The sequence below is a fragment of the Antechinus flavipes genome, chromosome 5 (genome assembly GCF_016432865.1).
Source record: "Antechinus flavipes isolate AdamAnt ecotype Samford, QLD, Australia chromosome 5, AdamAnt_v2, whole genome shotgun sequence".
NCBI lineage: Eukaryota > Metazoa > Chordata > Mammalia > Dasyuromorphia > Dasyuridae > Antechinus > Antechinus flavipes.
This window is the reverse complement of record NC_067402.1, coordinates 280,227,713-280,246,594: the sequence shown is the minus strand read 5'-3', so window position 1 is coordinate 280,246,594 and position 18,882 is coordinate 280,227,713. Positions and strand designations below refer to the sequence as shown.

The window sequence follows — 18,882 nt, the reverse complement described above, 5'->3', positions numbered from 1 at the left end:
CTGTACTACAATAAAAATCTTAGAACAGCCATACTTCCTATATCCTTTGGCATTTCAGATCCATTCTTGGGCACTTGACACAGAAGTGGCGCACCTTTCAATTTAGTATATTTCCAGTAATAGGAAACTTATCATTTTTTAATTTAATTTGTTTTCTCAATTACATGTAAACAAAAATTTTTAATACTCATTTTTTTTTAAGTTTGAGTTCATATCCTCTCTTTTCTTCCATTCCCCCCTCCTTGAGAAGACAATTTGATATAGATTGTAATGTGTAGTCATGCAAAACATTTCCTATTACACATGTTGCAAAAGAAAACAGACCAATAAAACAAGAATAAAAAAGAAAGCTTTAAAAGTATGCTTCAGTCAGCATGCAGACTCTATCAGTTCTTTCTCTGGAAGTGGCGATCATTTTTCATCATATTTTATATTTGTTTCATGTTTATCGATTGATTTATTTTATATTTTATTTATATTCTATCATATTTGTTGATATGATTTAACTTTTTTAAGTGATATGGATCCTGTCTTTTTCCATGTAGATGTGAAAGAGCTTTAGAAATCATTGTCCCTCCTGACATAGGCTTTCTTTTGCAGATTCTCTCACATAGATAGACTTTCAGCCTCTGATTGAAAGGAAACTCACTTCCTTTCGAATTTGTGCGCCATTGTCCACTATTCCTCCCTCCTGAAGTGCCCAGAACACCCTTCTCCCTCCCAGGATCCTAAGGAAGGAGAATGACTCAAGGAGGAAGGACGTGAGCCCTTCTCGTCCTCTGCCACTTTGCTCAGTCTTTACTGGCAGGCACCCTAAAGTCGTCACAGTGACAGCCTCTCCAGCCGCCAGACCTCACCCAAGCTTTGCATGGATGTTTCCTTTTGTTTCCCTCCATGTTGTGGAAACAGGTTGGGTTTTTTGGGTTTTTTTCCCCTCAAGGAACTTCCCTAGCAACCAAAGGAAATAAGGTAAAAGGAAAGACTTACAGAATATAAGTCTGACATAGTTTCCATGTCTACCCCTCTTCCATTTGGCTAAAATTTGGACCTGATCCCACCATGAAACCAACCACTGTTTTGGATGAGATGATTGGTCTGTCTTTAAGTCCATTCTCCTCGCCAGCCATTCCCAAGTTGGTGCCCATTCTGGCCAATTCCCCATTAATGTTAGTCCAGATGGATACCAACTGGATCCAATTAATATTTTACACTTCATCTAGACATGCTCTTAACTTTGACGGCTTTGCTAGGTTCAGCCCTCATCATGACTCATGTTCTCCTGACAGGGAAGTATTCACTAGAAGCTCTTGAGTTAACTACCTGAAGCATATTACCAATACAATCTTCCCTTCTGCAGTAGAGTCATCCAAAATTCCCTCCACCATTCTTCATGTGGCATGATTTCTAAAATGCTAAAATCTAGAACCTCTAACTCTCAGTCCTCTGCTTTTTTTCTTGCTCATTTTCCAGAATTAAGCTTTAAATAGAAGTTTCTCCTTTTGCCCCTTGCCATCTTTATTATTACCTGTGTCCTCATTTGACAAGCTTGATCTGTGTTATTCTCATATATCAATATCAATTTTTTTATACTATGTTTTTCTCATTTCAGATGCTTTCTGTTCTTTCTTCTGTGGGTTTCTGCATTCCTGCTATGAATACAGAACTGTTTGTTCTTATGCTACTAAGGATTTGAACAAGTATATATAAATGATCATTACTTGAACATTTTCCTTCCCCAGTATTCCAGAATATTTTCCATGTTGATTGATCTGCAATTTTATCTTCTTGTAGTAGCTACTTTTCATTTATACTCCTCTATCTAATAATTACTCCAGATCTATTTTGATTCTTTTTTCTTCATAATATAGAAAAGTACTTCAGATTTCAGAGTTCCCTAAACTCTTAGTCCTTCTAGTTTAGGACCCAGGAGACCTAATGACTGAATGAGTGAAAGGATTGGTAGCCGTAGGCTCTAGAGAAACCTATACTTGAACCCTCCTGTGTATATTGCCTTCCTGTGGCACATCTCTGTATATGGCTGAGAGCTTTCCAAGACTTGTCAGACCTGATGGCTGTGATGCACTTGTGATAGCAGATGATACTGCTAAAAGGAAATTTAAAAGTTTTTCTGGGGATTAGGAGATTTAGGTAGGTGGTATTGTCTTTACCATCAGTGCAAAAAGAGAGAGATTTGGGAACCAACAGTCAAAATGTGGTATCTAAAAAAGGAATGTAAATGAATATAAGAATAAGTACATAAGGAAGGCTAATGGAAATGTATTTACCTGAAGACTTGCAGGGGAAGCTATTTGTCTAAATAGATTAAGCTAGGAACCATATAAGGTAGCTACAGCATAAAAAGCAGTAGAGCTATCTCATTTATAGATGGCAGAATTCAAGGAAAAAGTAATCTCGTGTCTTTAAGTATACAAATGCTCAAAGTAAGAGTAAAAATCAATGTAAAAAGGGGGAACCTTACTCAAGGCAAATTTGACCTCAGAGTTATCAATAGAACTTAGCTATGGAGGGAACAAAGTAGATAAAGGGGAGAATGTGGGATATAAGGTAGCATTCTGTTTTAAGAAGATACATTCTTGAGAAGAATTCTAAGGAATTGTGAGAGTTAAGAGCATTTATTTGTTCAAGAACGTCAAGGAAGAACAAAAGGCAATATTGGGAGTTGAACAATAGAACACCTAAATAGAAGAAGGAATTAAATGAGTTTGGTAATCTGATCACAAGATTGGACAAAAGCTATGATACAGTAATGATGGGGGACGAAAGTTATCTAGAAATTTGCTGAAGCTTTCTTGACTGAAAGCAGCAGAGCTAATAGAATCTAAAAAATAAGAAAATCTCTTCTGGATTTGATTCTCAGCAATAGGAAGACACTTTAAAACAGAAAAAAAGTAAGGAGTTGTGAAATTATCTGATCATTATGGAGAGCAATTTGGAACTATGCCCAAAGGGCTATAAAGCTGTGCATGTACCCTTTGATTAGCAATGTCTCTACTGGGTCTGTATCCCAAAGAGATAATAAAAACGGAAAAAGGATCCACATGTGCAAAAATGTTTGTGACAGCCCTCTTTGTAATAGCAAGAAACTAGAAACTGTTTGGATGCCCATCAGTTGGAGAATGACTGGATAAATTATGATATAGGAATGTTATGGAATATTATTGTGTTATAAGAAACGATCAGCAGGATGATTTTAGAGAGTCCTGGAGAGACCTACAGAAACTGATGCTAAGTGAAGTGATCAGAAATAGGAGAACATTGTACACAGTAACAGCAAGATTATATGATCAATTTTGACGAATGTGGCTCTTTTCAACAGTGAGGTGATTCAGACAATTTCAATAGAATTGTGATGGAGAGAGCCATCTGCACCCAGATTGTGGGGACAGAGTGTGATCTCAACATAGTATTTTCACTTTTTTTGTTGTTGTTTGCTTGCCTTTTTTTTTTCTTTTTCATTTTTTTTGTTTTTGATCTGATTTTTCTTGTGCAACATAATTGTGGAAATATGTATAGAAGAATTGCACATGTTTACATATTGGATTACTTGCTATCTGAGGGGATGGAGGGGAGAGAGAGAGAGAGAGAGAGAGAGAGAGAGAGAGAGAGAAATTTGGAACACAGGGTTTTGCAGTGCTGGATGTTGAAAACCTATCTTTGCATATATTTTGAAAATAAAAAGTTATTTAAAAAAATAAAATAGAGACAGTAATAGCACCTCCCTCCCAGGATGGTTGTAATGATCACATGAGATAATATATGTAGAGAACTCTTAAGAACGTTAAATAGCTGTATTTTACTGCTAGCATGGATGCCCAGAGAGCCCAACAGCCACCTTAAGAATTTTAAAGACTTATATGGAGCATCATAGAAATGGGTAGTGTCTGGAGAGACACTTTAAATAAGAAAATTCTATTGGTGCAAAGATGATGATGTCAGCAGGGATGGGACTTTTGTCTATGGGGGGGAATTGGCTGAGATGGAGGATGATGGAGAGGAGGCAGTGAAGGAGACCACCAGCTTCAGTTCTGTGGGCCATAGTTTTAGTAGGGCAATGACTTTTTAGGTGTTAGTAAGCCAAAGACTTTTCCCTGAAGAAAGCCACTGCCTTTGGTAGTCAGATATATTTTGTCCTGGTTCAAGAAGTGAAACCCAAAAACCTTCAGATTGCTGCAGGGGTTTGATGAGAGGTAAACCATTGTCTAAAAGGCATGAAGGAGCTCCCCATGACCACCGTGAGTCACACGAACTGCAGCACGTTGTTGTACACGTGTCAGACTGACCTTGTTGGATTCCCTATAAATCCTGAGACCTAGAAGTAGATGTTTTATTTGATTTTTAGCCTGGTGGTGTCATAATACAGGGTGCTTCAAAAATAGGGACTCGTAAGAAGGAGAGATTATAAATAAATACCTTTGTGTACTATTGGGATCAGGGAGGCCTAAGTTACACAGAATTCTCCTCCACGGCAGCTCTGGCCGTTACCTGATATGCTGGTAAAGGTCAGGCGTGTTGCGCTGCATCCACACACTTGATGAATCTGGAACTTACACAAGGGATGATGACAATGTCAATTTTAAAAGATTTCCATAGAGTCTTCTAGAAGAATATGGACCATGAATTCTGAAGTTTTTAAAACATGGTTTTTAGACCAGAAATAGCCTTCTGGGGATGCTTTTTTCCCCGCCACAGGCATCCAATATGAGTAAGGAAAAGACAGGAGAACTGGGAGGATTGTTTAAAAGCCTCCCTAGAGTTTTTCCCATCCCTTGATTTCACCAGTGCCTAACACTAGGTCATGTTGTGCTGGGGAAGACAAGAGGACCCGGTCTAGTGGAACGGGTTAGCAATAGAAAGGACCTGGTGTGTCCCTGAGATGGGAATCCAGTTAATTTTTGACTCTTCAAGTCATAAGTGGCTGGGTCCATTTCTGGGGAGAAAGCTGCTGTTGTTTGTTCTTCCCTCTGGAGAAGACCCTGACATCAGGGAGGTGAGGCCATGTCATGCTGGAGAGTTGGGGGGCCGGGCAAGGTGACCCGCCCCACTTTCCCCTCCAGAATCTCTGGGCCCAGAAACTGGATTGAGGTGGACATGGTCCCATGCAGTGGGAGAGGTTAGCTTTTCTACACTAAAGTCTCATTTTGACTGAGCTCACCCGTTCAGTGATTAAGGTTTGGTGGCTGCCATCATGGCAAAGAAATTGTTTCTTGTGGGGAAAATCGTGACACAAGCTCCTCCATTCCCTCACTTCCGCCAGAACTCCTAGATGCCCTCTTCCATGCCGGGCCGCTCTTGCTCCCTCTTAGGGAGATTTCTGCTGAACTGAAATGTGCTGGTTTATGGTTTAGTTATCTCTGTTCCCATTTTTAAAGTGCTTAGCGTTTGTGGAGTACTTTGCTCACCTAACCCTTAGAGATGTAATTACCCAGTGACTCCACTAGGAAATGAAACGAGATTGGGCGATGAAACCTGGCTCTGCCAGGCCAGTGCTCAGAGCCCTGCCTAGAAGGTGGAGGCCAGATCTGGGGTCATTGCCCTTTTTTTTTTTTTTTTTTAACTCCTCCTTAGGTCTTCTTGTGACCTAGGAGGAGTACAGCCCTCTGGTAGTCTGTATTCAAAAATTTCCTTTTATTCCTGTACTTAAGGATTGAGGGTTTTTTTAACCTATGAGGGGAAGCATGGCTACCTAGTAGCTCTTCTGAGAAAGATCTGACAATTTTATGGGACTTTGAACTCACTATGAGCTAGTCCTCTGGACTGGAAGCCAAGAAGTACAGCACCATCCTCCATAGAGAACATGCAAGAAAGAGTCAGCATCCAGGACGAAGGAGGCCATAGTCCCTCTGTCCTGGGCCCTGCTTATTCCTTCATCTGGAACTCTGCATTCAGTTCTAGGTGCCGCATGGTAGAGGTATGGAGATATGGTCCTGGTGTCCGGAAAAGGCCAGTTTGGGAGTGAGGGGAAGGAATGGATGATGGTCTGTTCTGTGAAAGAAGGATTGATTGGTGGACTCTGGGAGCTTAATCCCAGAGCACAACATGGAACAGTGAGTAGAAATTGTGGGGAGGGAAAATTTCAACTTATAAGGAAACTTTTTCTAAGAATTTGAGGTAATCAAAAAGAGGAATTGGCTGCCTTAGAAGTGCTGGGCTCCCACTATGGAGAGGCATTCAAGTAAAGTCTGGCAGACAGGGATGTTGAGGCAGCAATTCTTGCTCGGGCATAGACGTAGCTGGCTCAAGGTGTCTCCCCTCTATGGCCTAGGTCTCTTGGCAGGCAGCCAGTTGAAGCTTAGGATGTTTCTAATTGCTTAAAATAAAATAAAATAAAATCACAAAAATAAAAAATAAAATTGCTTTTAAAAATTACAAAGGAGAACGCTTATGCTGAAATATAATTGTAGTTATCAAGTTTTTGTTTTTGCGCTTTTTTTTTTTTAAACAACCAAGTTTGCAGACTCCAGGTTACAACGTCTCAGATTAGATGGCCTAACAATTTTGAGATTCTATAAAAGTTGATAGTATAAAAGACAAAGATTTTGTATAAGACTTGGAAATGGAAAATTGTATTCCTTCTGGACAAGAAAGAAAGAAAACAATCTATTAATACATTGGAAACACATTTAATGCCAAAGTATGTATCTAGTTTTAAAATAAGGTAGACTAAAATATCTCTATACCTAATTGCCCAGAAACATAATTTCTTAATACTTATTTTTCTCAATTACATATAAAAATAATTTTTAACATTTTTGTAAAAGTTTTAAGTTCCAAATCCCTTCCTTCTGTCTTCTATAAGAAGGCAAGCAATTTGGTAAAGATTATACATGTGCAAGCATTCAAAATGTATTTCTGTATTAGCCATGTTGAAAAAAAAAAAAACAGACCAAAGAAGCAAGAAAAATAAAGAAAGAAAAAAAGTCTGCTTTGATCTACATTCAGACTCATTAATCCTTTATCAGGAGATGGATAAGCAGTAGGAAGTCCTTTGGAATTGTCTTGGATCATTGTAATGCTGAGAATAGCTAAGTCAATCCCAGGTGATTATTATACATTATAGCTTCCTGTAGAATTCAGTTTTTAAAGGAAAAGTTAACTGAACTGCTAAAGAAAAATTGATAGAAAATCAGTAATAGTACAAGTTTGCATTAACCCTAATAGAATAAATAAGACACTACAGATTTTAATGTACTGCTAATTAAATGTTACATTTACAAATCACAATGTAGTAAATAAAAATTTGGGGAGGGGGGGTTGTTTTGCTTTTTAATAAAAATGTGTAAAGAAAATATTACAACATTCAGATCTATACGGAGACCAAAAAAAAAGAAAAAAAAAAAAGACTTTCTGAATAATGACTGAATGAAAAAAATAAATGATGGAAGCAATGGTGGCTTCCATATGTAGCTTGTATACAATTTCTCACCCCTTCTGCCCCCTTTTAAAATGTCAGCATCTTCCATAAAGTAATTTTCCTAAGACTCAGGTCTAATTTGGTCACTTTTCCCCCCACCCAGAAGCCTCAGGTGTTCCCTATTATCTCAGAGAAAGGACAAACTTAGCTGGGACTTTCGATTCCTCTACAATCTGGCTCCAGCCTGCTTTTCTATTGTTATTTCACAATAATTCCCTTCACAGTCTCTATATTCTAGCCAAATTCACTAGTCCTTCCTTCCAGGTTTAGCTCAAGTGCTTATCTACCTACTTAGCCTTTCCTGACAACTGCTCTCCCCAAATCACCTCCTTTTTACTTATTTTTGTACATATTAACTCCATGCCCCTGGAGAATAGAACCACCTTGAGGGCAGAAACTCTTTTTCTTTTTAAATCCCAGAAGATAGTTTAGCACCTTGCTACATAATGAATGCTTAATAAACGTTATTTAAATTGAAAGAAAAACACAAAACAGAAAATAATTAAAATAAGAGGAAAAGAAAATAGAAAATAAACAGTTGAACTGATAAATTTCATGTTGTTGGGTTAAGTCCATCTTCCCAACATGTCCAAACCATATTCACTGTCTTCCCCAAATTTCTTCCCCTGTTGGTTCTCTTATTTCTGTTAATGGTCCTAGGGTCCTCCTATCCTGTAATGAAACTTGAAAGTCTCTCTTCCCTTCAGGATCCAGACATTGACAAATACTCTCATGTCTAACCACTGTGCTTCCAGGCCCATTACCACTCCTTAAATACTGCAGTCCTTTTCTGACCCTTCTCACCTGTTTACCTCCCTTCTCCAATCTACATTCAGTGGTTGCCAGATTAATCTTAATATTGTATGGCTTGGAGGAAGGAATTCACATTCTGAGTTCTCTGAGAACACCTTATTAATAAAGGAGCCATCTTTTAAGCCTGCTTTTCTTGTGTTTCCTAGATAATTTTTCATTTCTTAAAATTGGCCTGCACTTTCCCATTAACCTGCCTTGCTTTGACTGGCTCTTCTTCCTGGCCTTGTTGAGGTCCAACTAGAAACCCTTTCCCTTCCTCTCTCTGGTGTCATCTCTTCCATTTCCATCAGCCCTTCATTGGAGCCTTGCTTTTGACACCAGGTACTGTCTGCCTTGTCATATATGAGTCCCTGATATATTGCGCCCACAAGACTGCAAATTTGTCGAGAGAAAGAACTCTGATATACGTCCTAAGTATTGATTGTGAATATTTTAAATATCAGAAACTTGGTACGCCAGAAACGTAGTGGCTGAAGATGTACCGAGCTTTCAGTCCCTAGCGGGACTCCTCTGAATTAACACACGTTATTTGCCATTGCTCAGACACCATAGTGAAAGAGTTGCCCCACAGAGCCTGAGAACTCAAGCAAATGATCATCCATGGGAAGAGATGTGGATCGACAGGCCAATAATAGAAGTGACCTAGTGATAGTGTACATCTTCAGAGAGTATAATAGCTGGCCATTATTTCAGAGTTTTACCTTTTTTAGTTTCAATCTTCAGCTGTGAATGGAGACTTTTCTCTAAGTTCCCTTTCTCTTGTGTATTTTTTTTTTAAAGATTCCCCACATGGAGAATAATTTAAATTGTCATCCTTCACTTCAGAGAAGATGAGGGAAGAAACATTTTGGGGAAAGATTTTTTGCGTGCAGCTCTCTCAAGGTCACCAGTAAATTGTTTTAGTTTAGATAACCTAAGTATAGTTTTCATTACTGAATTAATTATAAACTAAAGCATGGGGCCATATGGTTTAATTCTGGTATAATACATGCTTCTTCTTAATACCTTGTTTTGAGCAGTGATAGGATTATGTTGTAACTTGCCATTATCTTTTATTGACTTTTATAGACAGAACTAAAAATTCTAGTTACATAAAGCTGTTCTAGCACAAGGGAGAAAGTAGGTCATTGTGACGGGGAATAAACCAAGCCGCCCACTGGTTGCTAGAGCAACGACCTACTTTAAGAAACTATTTCTGTTGATTCATATTGAAATGTTCTTTTGGAAATTGTATAAGGAAGCCAGCCTTGTGTAGTTTTTTCCTAATAGCAATATTTATGTTGAGGTTAGAGAGGGTGGGGGGCAGTTAGAGAGAAGGGACTCGGGAATGTTGGGGTTATTTTAAGGAAATAGATCATTTTTTTTTTCCTGACCTCATCAGACTGCTTTAAAATCGGTACAGTCACACAATATCATTAAGTAGTATGAGAATTGTGCTTCCACAGAAATAGGGCTCTTATGTCAGGCCATGTATTGTAGTGTGTACTATCAAGTGGCCTATTTAAAAACCAGCTCTGTCTCACATGAAGATAACACTCGAACAAACTTTGGGGGAAGATGTGATACCTAAGCGAAATTGGAAGATGTCCAAGTGTGTGCACTCATTTAAAGCCTAGAGATTTGATCAAGGTTAGATATGCATTGAATTATATAAAAGTCATAATTTCTGAGAGGTTAAGAAAACTGAGCCTTTTTCAGTTTGAGTGAAAAGAAAAACTCATCTCCATTAATGCTTACCTTTTTGTTGAGTGTTGTAATTAACTAGCTTTAGAAATACTTCATTTCCAAAAAAATTATTTTTGATTTTAAAAAAGACCTCATTTCCATTAGTATTTGATTCATACTCTGGTTGAGTGGGAATGTTGTAAGCTTTGGAAGTTTAGGGTTGAGATTTTATGAAAATTCACCTGTGATGACTATTGAGAGAAAAAAAATTATAGGATTATAGGATAAATTTTGAGCCTTAGTTCAAAGACTAACAAGAATCTAAAGATGACACCATATTATAAAGTAAATTTTGCTATAATGTCGCTACATTGATAAATGAACTAAACTTTATATATATATATATATATATATATATATATTATTTTATTTTATAATAACTTTATATTGACAGAATCCATGCCAGAGTAATTTTTTTACAACATTATCCCTTGTACTCACTTCTGTTCTGATTTTTCCCCTCCCTCCCTCCACCCCCTCCCCTAGATGGCAAGCAGTCCTGTATATGTTAGATATGTTGTAGTATATCCTAGATACAATATATGTGTGCAGAACCGAACAGTTCTCTTGTTGCACAGGGAGAATTGGATTCAGAAGGTAAGAATAACCCGGGAAGAAAAACAAAAATGCAAATAGTTCACATTCTAAATGAACTAAACTTAAATAATATGAAATTATAAATTTAAATTATGAGGATCTAATTTATTTTACTTTAAAAATTAAAATAGAATACTAAAGAAAATCTTCATTCTGGTAAAACTCTTACCCACAAACTTCAACATCCATATATGTATGAATGGCTTTGAATTAAGAGAGCGTTTTTATTTTTCAGTCTCACTGAACTAGGTGTTACATAGGCCTCTCCAATTCAAGAGGTCAAAAGAGAACTGTCTTTTCCACTCTCACCCCTTAACATCACTCCTCTATCTAATTTTTTTATTACTGTTGCAGCCATTATCATATTTCCAGGCACTCAAGGTTGAGGCATTAGTATCCATTCAAGGCATCTTTGAGGGTCTCTCTTCCTCATACATGTGTCGTCCTCCCATATCTAGTCACAAAGTTTGAGAGTTCTAAGAGACCACAGCAGCTCCACATGAAAATGATAACATAACCATCTAGCATACGTTAGCCTCTGTTCAAAGGCCATCCAAGGGTGAGGATCTTAGTACCTCCCTGTATCTCTTGATAGGAAAGAGCTGAGTTCATTGCAGCTTCAGATGCTTTCTAGCTCTAGGCAAGTCACCTTGTTTGCCTCAGTTTCCTCAATTGTAAATAGCAATACCCATTTCCCAGCGCTGTTGGGAGGATAAAATGAGATATTTGTAAAAAGTGCTTAGTATGATGCTAGACACATAGTATGTGTTATATAAGTATTTGTTCCTTTCCTTTACATGTCAAACCAAAATTGCTCTGTGGCACTTTTTCTCCACAGGTCTTGGAGAACCAAAATAAGTCTAATCCTTCTTCCAAGCCCTTCCAATACAGAAAGACAGCCAATGTCTCCCTCTGGATATGTCTGTGTCCCTGTTTCCCCCAAAATAGAACATACTAAGCTCCTGGAAGGTAGAGGCTGTTTTCTTATCATCTTTCCATTGCTGGTGCCTGGCATGGTATAGGGAATTAATAAATCTTATTGAGATATGTGTACGTGTGTGTGTGTATCAGACATACAGAGAGAGAGAGAGAGAGAAGAGAGAGAGAGAGAGAGAGAGGAAAAAGAGAGAGAAAGAGAGAAAACAGCAATACTAAGGATTGATGTAAATCTGAGCAGGATGGGAGATCAACTTCGTCCTCCTCCATCTAACACTTCCTAAATTTACCCATAAGAAGAATACTGTTGAAATCTTTTTGTTCCTTTCTTGGATTTATTGGCCTATCTTGTATCACAATATGGTGATTATATAATTTGTCCGTGGAAAATCCAGCCCAGGATCATGTTTCCCTGTGAGCAGAGAAGCTAGCTAAGGGTATCTGTGAAATCTGTCTGGGAAGAGAAACTCAGTCAAATTCTATTATGTGCTAGGCAGTAGTAGGGATATGACACAAAGCATCCCTACTGTGCAGGATGTTATATTCTAATGGGAGAGTCAGCAGATGTGTGGAGATAAGGAAAATCAATCAGCAGTATTGATTAAGTACCTCCCAGAGACCAGGCATGGTACTGGGTGCAGAGGTATAAGGATAGTAGAAAGCAGGATTTGGGAAGAGAGTCTTTGACTGTATTTGGGGGGATCGGAACTAGCTTCTTGTGGTGGTGCTTAGAAGAGTCTATGGAGAGAGTCTAGGAGACAGATGTGAGAAAGGAGTGAAAAGGTGAGATGAAGGTAGAAATGCCTGAGGAACGGACAGATGACCAGTTTGGAAAGATAAGTGTAGGAAGAGGGGTCTGTGTCTAGTGAGGCTGGAAAGAGTAATGGGGGCCAGGTGAGATAGGGCTTTGAACACTTAGCGGTCTATGGGAAATCCTAGAAGCAATATGGCTGGCTGCTGGAACTGTTATGAGTAGGAAAAAACCCAGATGTGTGCTTATGGAAAAATCACTTTGGCATACATGGGTGAAGAAAAGAATTAACTGGGGAGAGATGAGAGGCAAGGAGACTTCTTAGGAAGCTATTCCTAAGCTATTCTACTTTTGAGTGAGAGGGCCTAGGACTGAGTGACCAACTGTGTAAGTATTAGAGAAGGACTCATGCAAAAGATAGGTGAAGGTGGAAAGAACAAGACTTGGCAACTGATCTCATACGTGGGGTGAAGGAGAGATGGGTTAGGATAATAACTGAGATCAGGCACCTGGAGACAGGCACACAGCAGCGTCTGACAGTAGCAGAGACGTTTGGAAGAGAAAATGATTTAGCCAAGGGGAGAGAGGATGGAGGACACGTTTACAATGTCCATGGGGCATCCACTTAGAGATGCCTGAAATTCTGCCAGAGAAGTGAGACTGGAGGTTGGCAGAAAACCTAGCATTGAATGAGTGGATTTGAGATCAGAATCAGCCACCCAGAGAAACGGTGGTGAAGTCAGTGAGATCCCTGAGGGAAGGAGGACTCAGACCAGAGCCCAGGGAAATCCCCCCATTAGTGGGCATGACCTGGAGGAGACTGGGAAGGAGTGGCCTCCCAAAAAGGAGGGGGAGAACCAGGAGAGAGCTAAACTTAGGAGAAGAGGATGATGGAGAAGGTCCAAGACCACAGAGGTCCAGAAGAATGAGGATGAGAAAAGGTCACTGGCTTTGGCAGTTAGGGGCTCATTGGCATCTTTGGAGAGAGCAGAAGGTCAGAATCCAGATTACGGGACAGGGCTTAAGAAGAAAAAGAGAAGAGGCCTTCTCTGTGGGAAGAGAAAAAGAAGGGTAGTTAATGGGGATAGGAGGATCATGTTGGGGGTGGAGTGAGGATGCCGAGATATCTAGAATATATCTAGAATATAGGAATAAATAAGAAGTGAGGATGTTAGAGAAGACAGGATAGAATGGTGACATCATTTGTTGAGTAGGGCCCCCTCTTTTTTTAAATACTAAATAAATTTAGTATTTTATTTTTCCCCAATTAGTATAAAAACAATTTTAACATGTTTTTAAACTTTGAGTTCCAAATTCTCTCCCTTCCTCCCCTGCATTCAGAAGGCAAGCAATTTGATACTGTTTATACATGTGCATTCATGCAAACATTTCCATAATAGTCTGTTGTGAAAGAAAATATAGACAAAAAAAAAAGAAATTTAAAAAAAGATATGCTTTTGTTTGTATTCAAACACTAGTAGTTCTTTGGAAATAGGGATAGCATTTTTCATCCTAAGTCTTTCAGAGTTGCCTTAGATCATTGTATTGCTAAGAATAGCAAAGTCATTCACAGCCAGCTATCTTATTACTACTTTTTACGCAATACATTTCACTTTTCATAAGCTCATATAAGTATTTCCAGAATTTCCTGAGACCATACTGCTCATCACTTCTTATATAGCACAATAGTATTCCATCATAATCACATAACACAATTTTTTGGGGTTTTTCCCCCCTTAGGCATTTGGGGTTACGTGACTTGCCCAGGATCACACAGCTAGGAATGTTAAATATCTGACTTCAGGGCTGGTACACTATCCACTGCACCACCTAGCTGCTCCTATCATAGGTATTTTTGTGTATATAGGGTGTTCCCCTATATAGGGAGTTTTTCAATCTCTTTGGGGAGTAGGAGTAGGAGTAGGGCTACCTTCTTTATTGTAAGACAAGAATAAAGAAGAAGAAAGTAACAGAAGGTGTCTGATGTGAGATGAAGAAAAGGAGAGAAAAGAACAGGTGGCCTCAGTTTTTTGTGAAATGGGAGGCAAGGTGGAAAGTTTGAGGAAGGATGGAGACATTTGGAAGTCATTATGGGGAATGGGATAAGTGAGTTGGTCAGATTGCCAAAACAGCAGTGAGAGCCCACTTGAGGTGATATAACATAAATTTGTAGAAGATCTAGTCAGATTGGTGCTATAAGTTTCTCCACCTTATTTCAGCCACATATGTAGAAGCTGAAGTGGTGGGAATGACCCAAGGCTGAGATTTGGCAGAGCACAATTGATGATATAAAGGTGCCAAACATTCCAGAGAAGAGGGCAGGGTCAAGCTAAACTGATAAACCAAGGGGTCAAGATGAAAAGAAGAGAAAGTGACTAGAGCAGGGATGGCCTGGGAGAGAACTGAGGGTAAAGGACCTGAAGGTCACCAGGTAAATAAAGTTGTGCTGTCATTTTTCATTTGTATCCAACTTTCTGTCACCCCATTTGGGGTTTTCTTGTCACAAACACTACAGTGGTTGGGCATTTCCTTCTAGCTCGTTTTACAGATGAGGAAACTGAGGCAGCCAGGGTCAAGTGACTTACCCAGGGTCACAGAGCTAATATCTGAGGTCAGATTTGAACTCAGCAAGATGAATCTTCCTGACTCCCAGCATACCTTGCTGCTCACATGGACAAAGAGTAGCATTTGGTAAAGAGAGGCCGAGATGGAGATGGAAAGGTTCCAGGTAAAAGCCTGGTCAAATAAGAGAATTTCAGAGCTTCATGGTGTATTTGTAGATCATCTGTGGGCATAATCTATGACCATTTTTGTGGCTGAGGTAGGAAGAGTAGATCATGAGAAGTGAGTAGGGTTTGTGAGGGAAGTGTTGTGTGTTAAAGTTCCCCAAGAGGAAAGATCATTGAGCTTGGTGAGAGAGGAAAGGGAAGGAAGGAGGGAGAGAAGAAAGGGGGATATCTGAAGTCTATAGAGAGTGGCTTCCCGGATTCTAGTGGGGGACACAGTATGTGAGTTGCTTGGTCCTCCAAGGAGAGGCTATTGAGTGTTGTGGGGTAAGGGGAGAACCTAGAAGAGGCTGTGAGAAGCAAGACATTTTCCAAATGCTCCCTCCCCCAGAGATCAGAGAGGAAGTAGGGAAAGTACAGCCAGTGTGGGAAAGGATGGCCAGCAGGGCCGTGTCAGGAGGAGGGCCGGGTCAGAGACTGCCAGAAGGTAGAAGGAGCCAAAGAGAAAAGCTGGCTCCTTCCCTAAGACTCAGTTTGACCTCAGTGGTGCCCTCTTTAATCAGAGTTCCCGGTGTCTCTTCCCAAGGGCTAACACTGTAGACTTCCACTTCCTGGCCATCCGTCTGGGCCACGCCCACACACACTGGGGCTTTGTCCAGCCCATGGCTCTCAAAATGTCTCATGTAACAGTGACGCACTTTGGGTTTGGTTTTATTGGGCTGGACCTAGGATTCCACTGGTGTAAAGAACTTGCAGTGAGGAACCTCTCTCTCCCAATACAGATTGGGGCCTGAAACAGAAGCCGAGCTCCGCTTAGTCTGACTCCAATAGACCGTGCTGCCTGTCCACATATGGCTTCTTAATAGCCTCTTTCTGTGGCCTCTTCTCTGTTCTTTTTGCTGAAAAGAAAAAACCTTCCTCAGCCCACCCTTTTCCTTCCTGATTCTCCCTTCACTTTCCTAACCACAACGTCTCTGTTTCTGTCCTTTGCTGCTTGGACTTCCTTCTCCCTAACTGTGGGCATCTCCACAAAGCTACTCCAGCCCCCTTTAGTCCAAACTGGCATTTCCCTTCTTTTCTCTCGGTAGTGATCTTACCTGGTTCCGTGTTCATGCAACTGACTTCCAAGCCACTGCTCGGGCCTGGTCTTTCCACTGGTGCTCAGCCTCATGTCTCCAACTGCTGAATGGGATAATTCTTGTCATAAAGAAGAGTAACGACCAAATTGATCATTGTAATTCTCATCTTAGCTCTGTGTTAAAAGTCATAGCTTTAAGAGAAGATTCAGGGCAAGGAGAATGGAGCTTGAGGCTTCATTATTTGCTGTAATGAAATTTAAGATGCAAAACTTAACGTTGTTTGTTTGCTATTGTGTTTTAAAAAGGAGCATATCTACTAATAGCTGGCCTGACTTTGGTTCCCCCAGATAGATCACATTCTTGGTACTTCTTCCACTGCTGGGCTTTTCTCCCAGGTGAACACCATGGTTTAGCTGCGGTCCCTCAGGTGTGTGTTGAGTGGGACCAAATACAGAGCCTTCTAAAGCTGTGAAGCTACTTCCATTGTAACCTTCCTTTCCACCCATTTGCTGTACAGAAATGCTGAGTATTAAAGTGTTTGTGAAGGTGGCGAGGATCCTGATTTGGCCATTACTAGCAGGAAGCCACAGTGGTTCATTAATCCTGGTCTTTTTCTGTTCCCCTTTGCCTTCTTAAAATTTGCCTTTTTTTAAAAATTACTCTTTTACTATACATTCTTGCCTCTCCCTAAGGATACTAGAACCACCTATTTGTGTGACAACTTTAGTGATAAAAGAAAAATCAATTAATGATAGCCAAAAAGAAGTGCCATCACTGGCCTACTCTTGCTAGTTAATATTTTGGAGGATAATTCAGCAAGCCAATTTAGTGATATTCCACCTTTTAACTCTTGGTTTATTTGTTTCAAGGTCATTAAAAATGTTACTACCAAACAAGTAAAAGTTACTCTTTAATGAGTATTTATTTATTACCATGTTTTACTGCCAGTAGTTAAACTTGGTTATGAATAATTATATAAATGTAGATGCTTTGATGTTGCTATATTAAAAGCATCCATCCCTTTCTCCCAGAAGTGATAGAAGGTTCAGGAGATCCCCTACATATCCCATGGGAGAAGAGATGAATGAAACATGAGGTCAAAGATACTTTTAAATGCTCTTTTAAGGGGAAAAAAATGCAGAATGAGCAGGATAAAACAATGAGTGTGTATCTAATATGTTCGTTTGTATTTGAGCTTGCCTGCTTCTTGAAAGAGAGATTTCCTGACCCCTCTTAAGATAGCTTCCAAATCAGAGTAAGGAAACACATATCCCCAGGCACATATTTATGAAGAACTAAGAGATTGTTGTAAGGAATTGGTTTCAAAGGGGACTGGAGAGAACAATCTCCTAACAGCCTTAAGATCAAGTTCAGAGACTAGAGAAAGGAAATAAAATCAATGAAATTGGGGAACTCGATCCCAAGATACATTGGGAGAACTAAGTTGCTATAGAAGGAATTTCCTCTTTTGAAAAGTCTAATCCTTGAATTCAGGAATTCAATCACAATATAGGAAATAATGCTTTTGCTTTCCTACAGGTCTTGGTGAAAAGGCCTAGAACATTTTTTCATGTAGTTGGTGCTAGCTCTGAGTTTAAGAGAGATTATCATATATAAGGAAAGGTCCATTTATTCTGAACTTTTTAATATTTGTCATTAGTTGAATGCCTCATGTTTTCACAAATGCAGATACAGTGAATATGGTCACCATTTTCCATCGTTACCTGCAGGCTACAAAGAAACCTTTAGTGTAGCAGCTCCATTAATATTTTGCCTAAACTCCTACAGACCTGTCTTATATAGGAAGCCTTCTCTGAACTCCTCTTCTGAATAATACCCACTTGTTCTCTACTTAGTTCTTGGGGTATTAGGCTTGTTTTTCTAGTTTAGAGGAACTTTTCTCAGTGGAGAGATTGCCATGTCTGGAGTCCGGAAGACCTAAGATCAGATCAAGTGTCAAACATGTATTAGCCATGTCACCTGAGCAAGTCACTTAAACTCTTGTTTGCCCTAGTTTCCTCATTTGTAAAATGGGGAATAGTGGTCCCTACTTTGTAGATTTGTAAAGTTCCATGGAGGAGGTCTTAGCACAATGCCTGGCACATAGTAGTCTATAGGTATTAGCTGTTATTAAATTGTAGATCCCTTAAGAGTGGGGACTGATTGTATTTTATGCTTTGCTATTGTCTAGAACACTCAACACTCTGAATACAATAACCATCAAGTACCTACTGAATAAGTACTTATTTCATCAGTTGTTAAGATTTTGTAATAAGTAATTTTCCTAGAAAAATATATGGGATCTTTTGCATGAAGAGGAGGTCACCAGGCTTTTCTCATAGAAATGCTAGACCCATACACAAGTGTCTAAACTGGTTTTATTCTTCTAAAATCTAAGTGTCCCTTTATGTTTCAGGGCTTTGTTTTACTGAAGTTACATCTCAAAAAATTAAACATTTGTGCTGCCATTAAAAGAATCTTCTTCACTAATATCAGGAAAAGCAAAAGTCAATCTGCACATCTTTGGCTTTTCTAAATGTATACTATCATTAGGACCTTGTTTTTTGGTAACAAAGAAAACTCAGAAGGAGAGTGGATCTCGATAACTTTGAAAATTTAAAAAAAATTGTGACAATGTTTAAATGCTGTATTGATAACTTGATCTGTACCTTCTCACTTACATAAAATTTTAGCAATCCAATATAATTCTGAGGGTTTTTTTCTTGTAGTTTTAATAATAATAGCTAACATATACAAGGCATCCAGGTTTGTAAAGCCTTTTACAGATATCTCATTTGAGTCCCATGATAACCCTGAGAAGAA

The 18,882-nt window shown here is 39.2% G+C and overlaps 1 protein-coding gene across 3 annotated transcripts in view; it reads left to right on the top strand.

Annotated features, from left to right (window-relative positions):
• The window catches only part of CRY1 (cryptochrome circadian regulator 1), a 65,939-nt gene that overhangs the window by 13,291 nt on the left and 33,766 nt on the right, over positions 1-18,882 (top strand). The window lies entirely within an intron of this gene.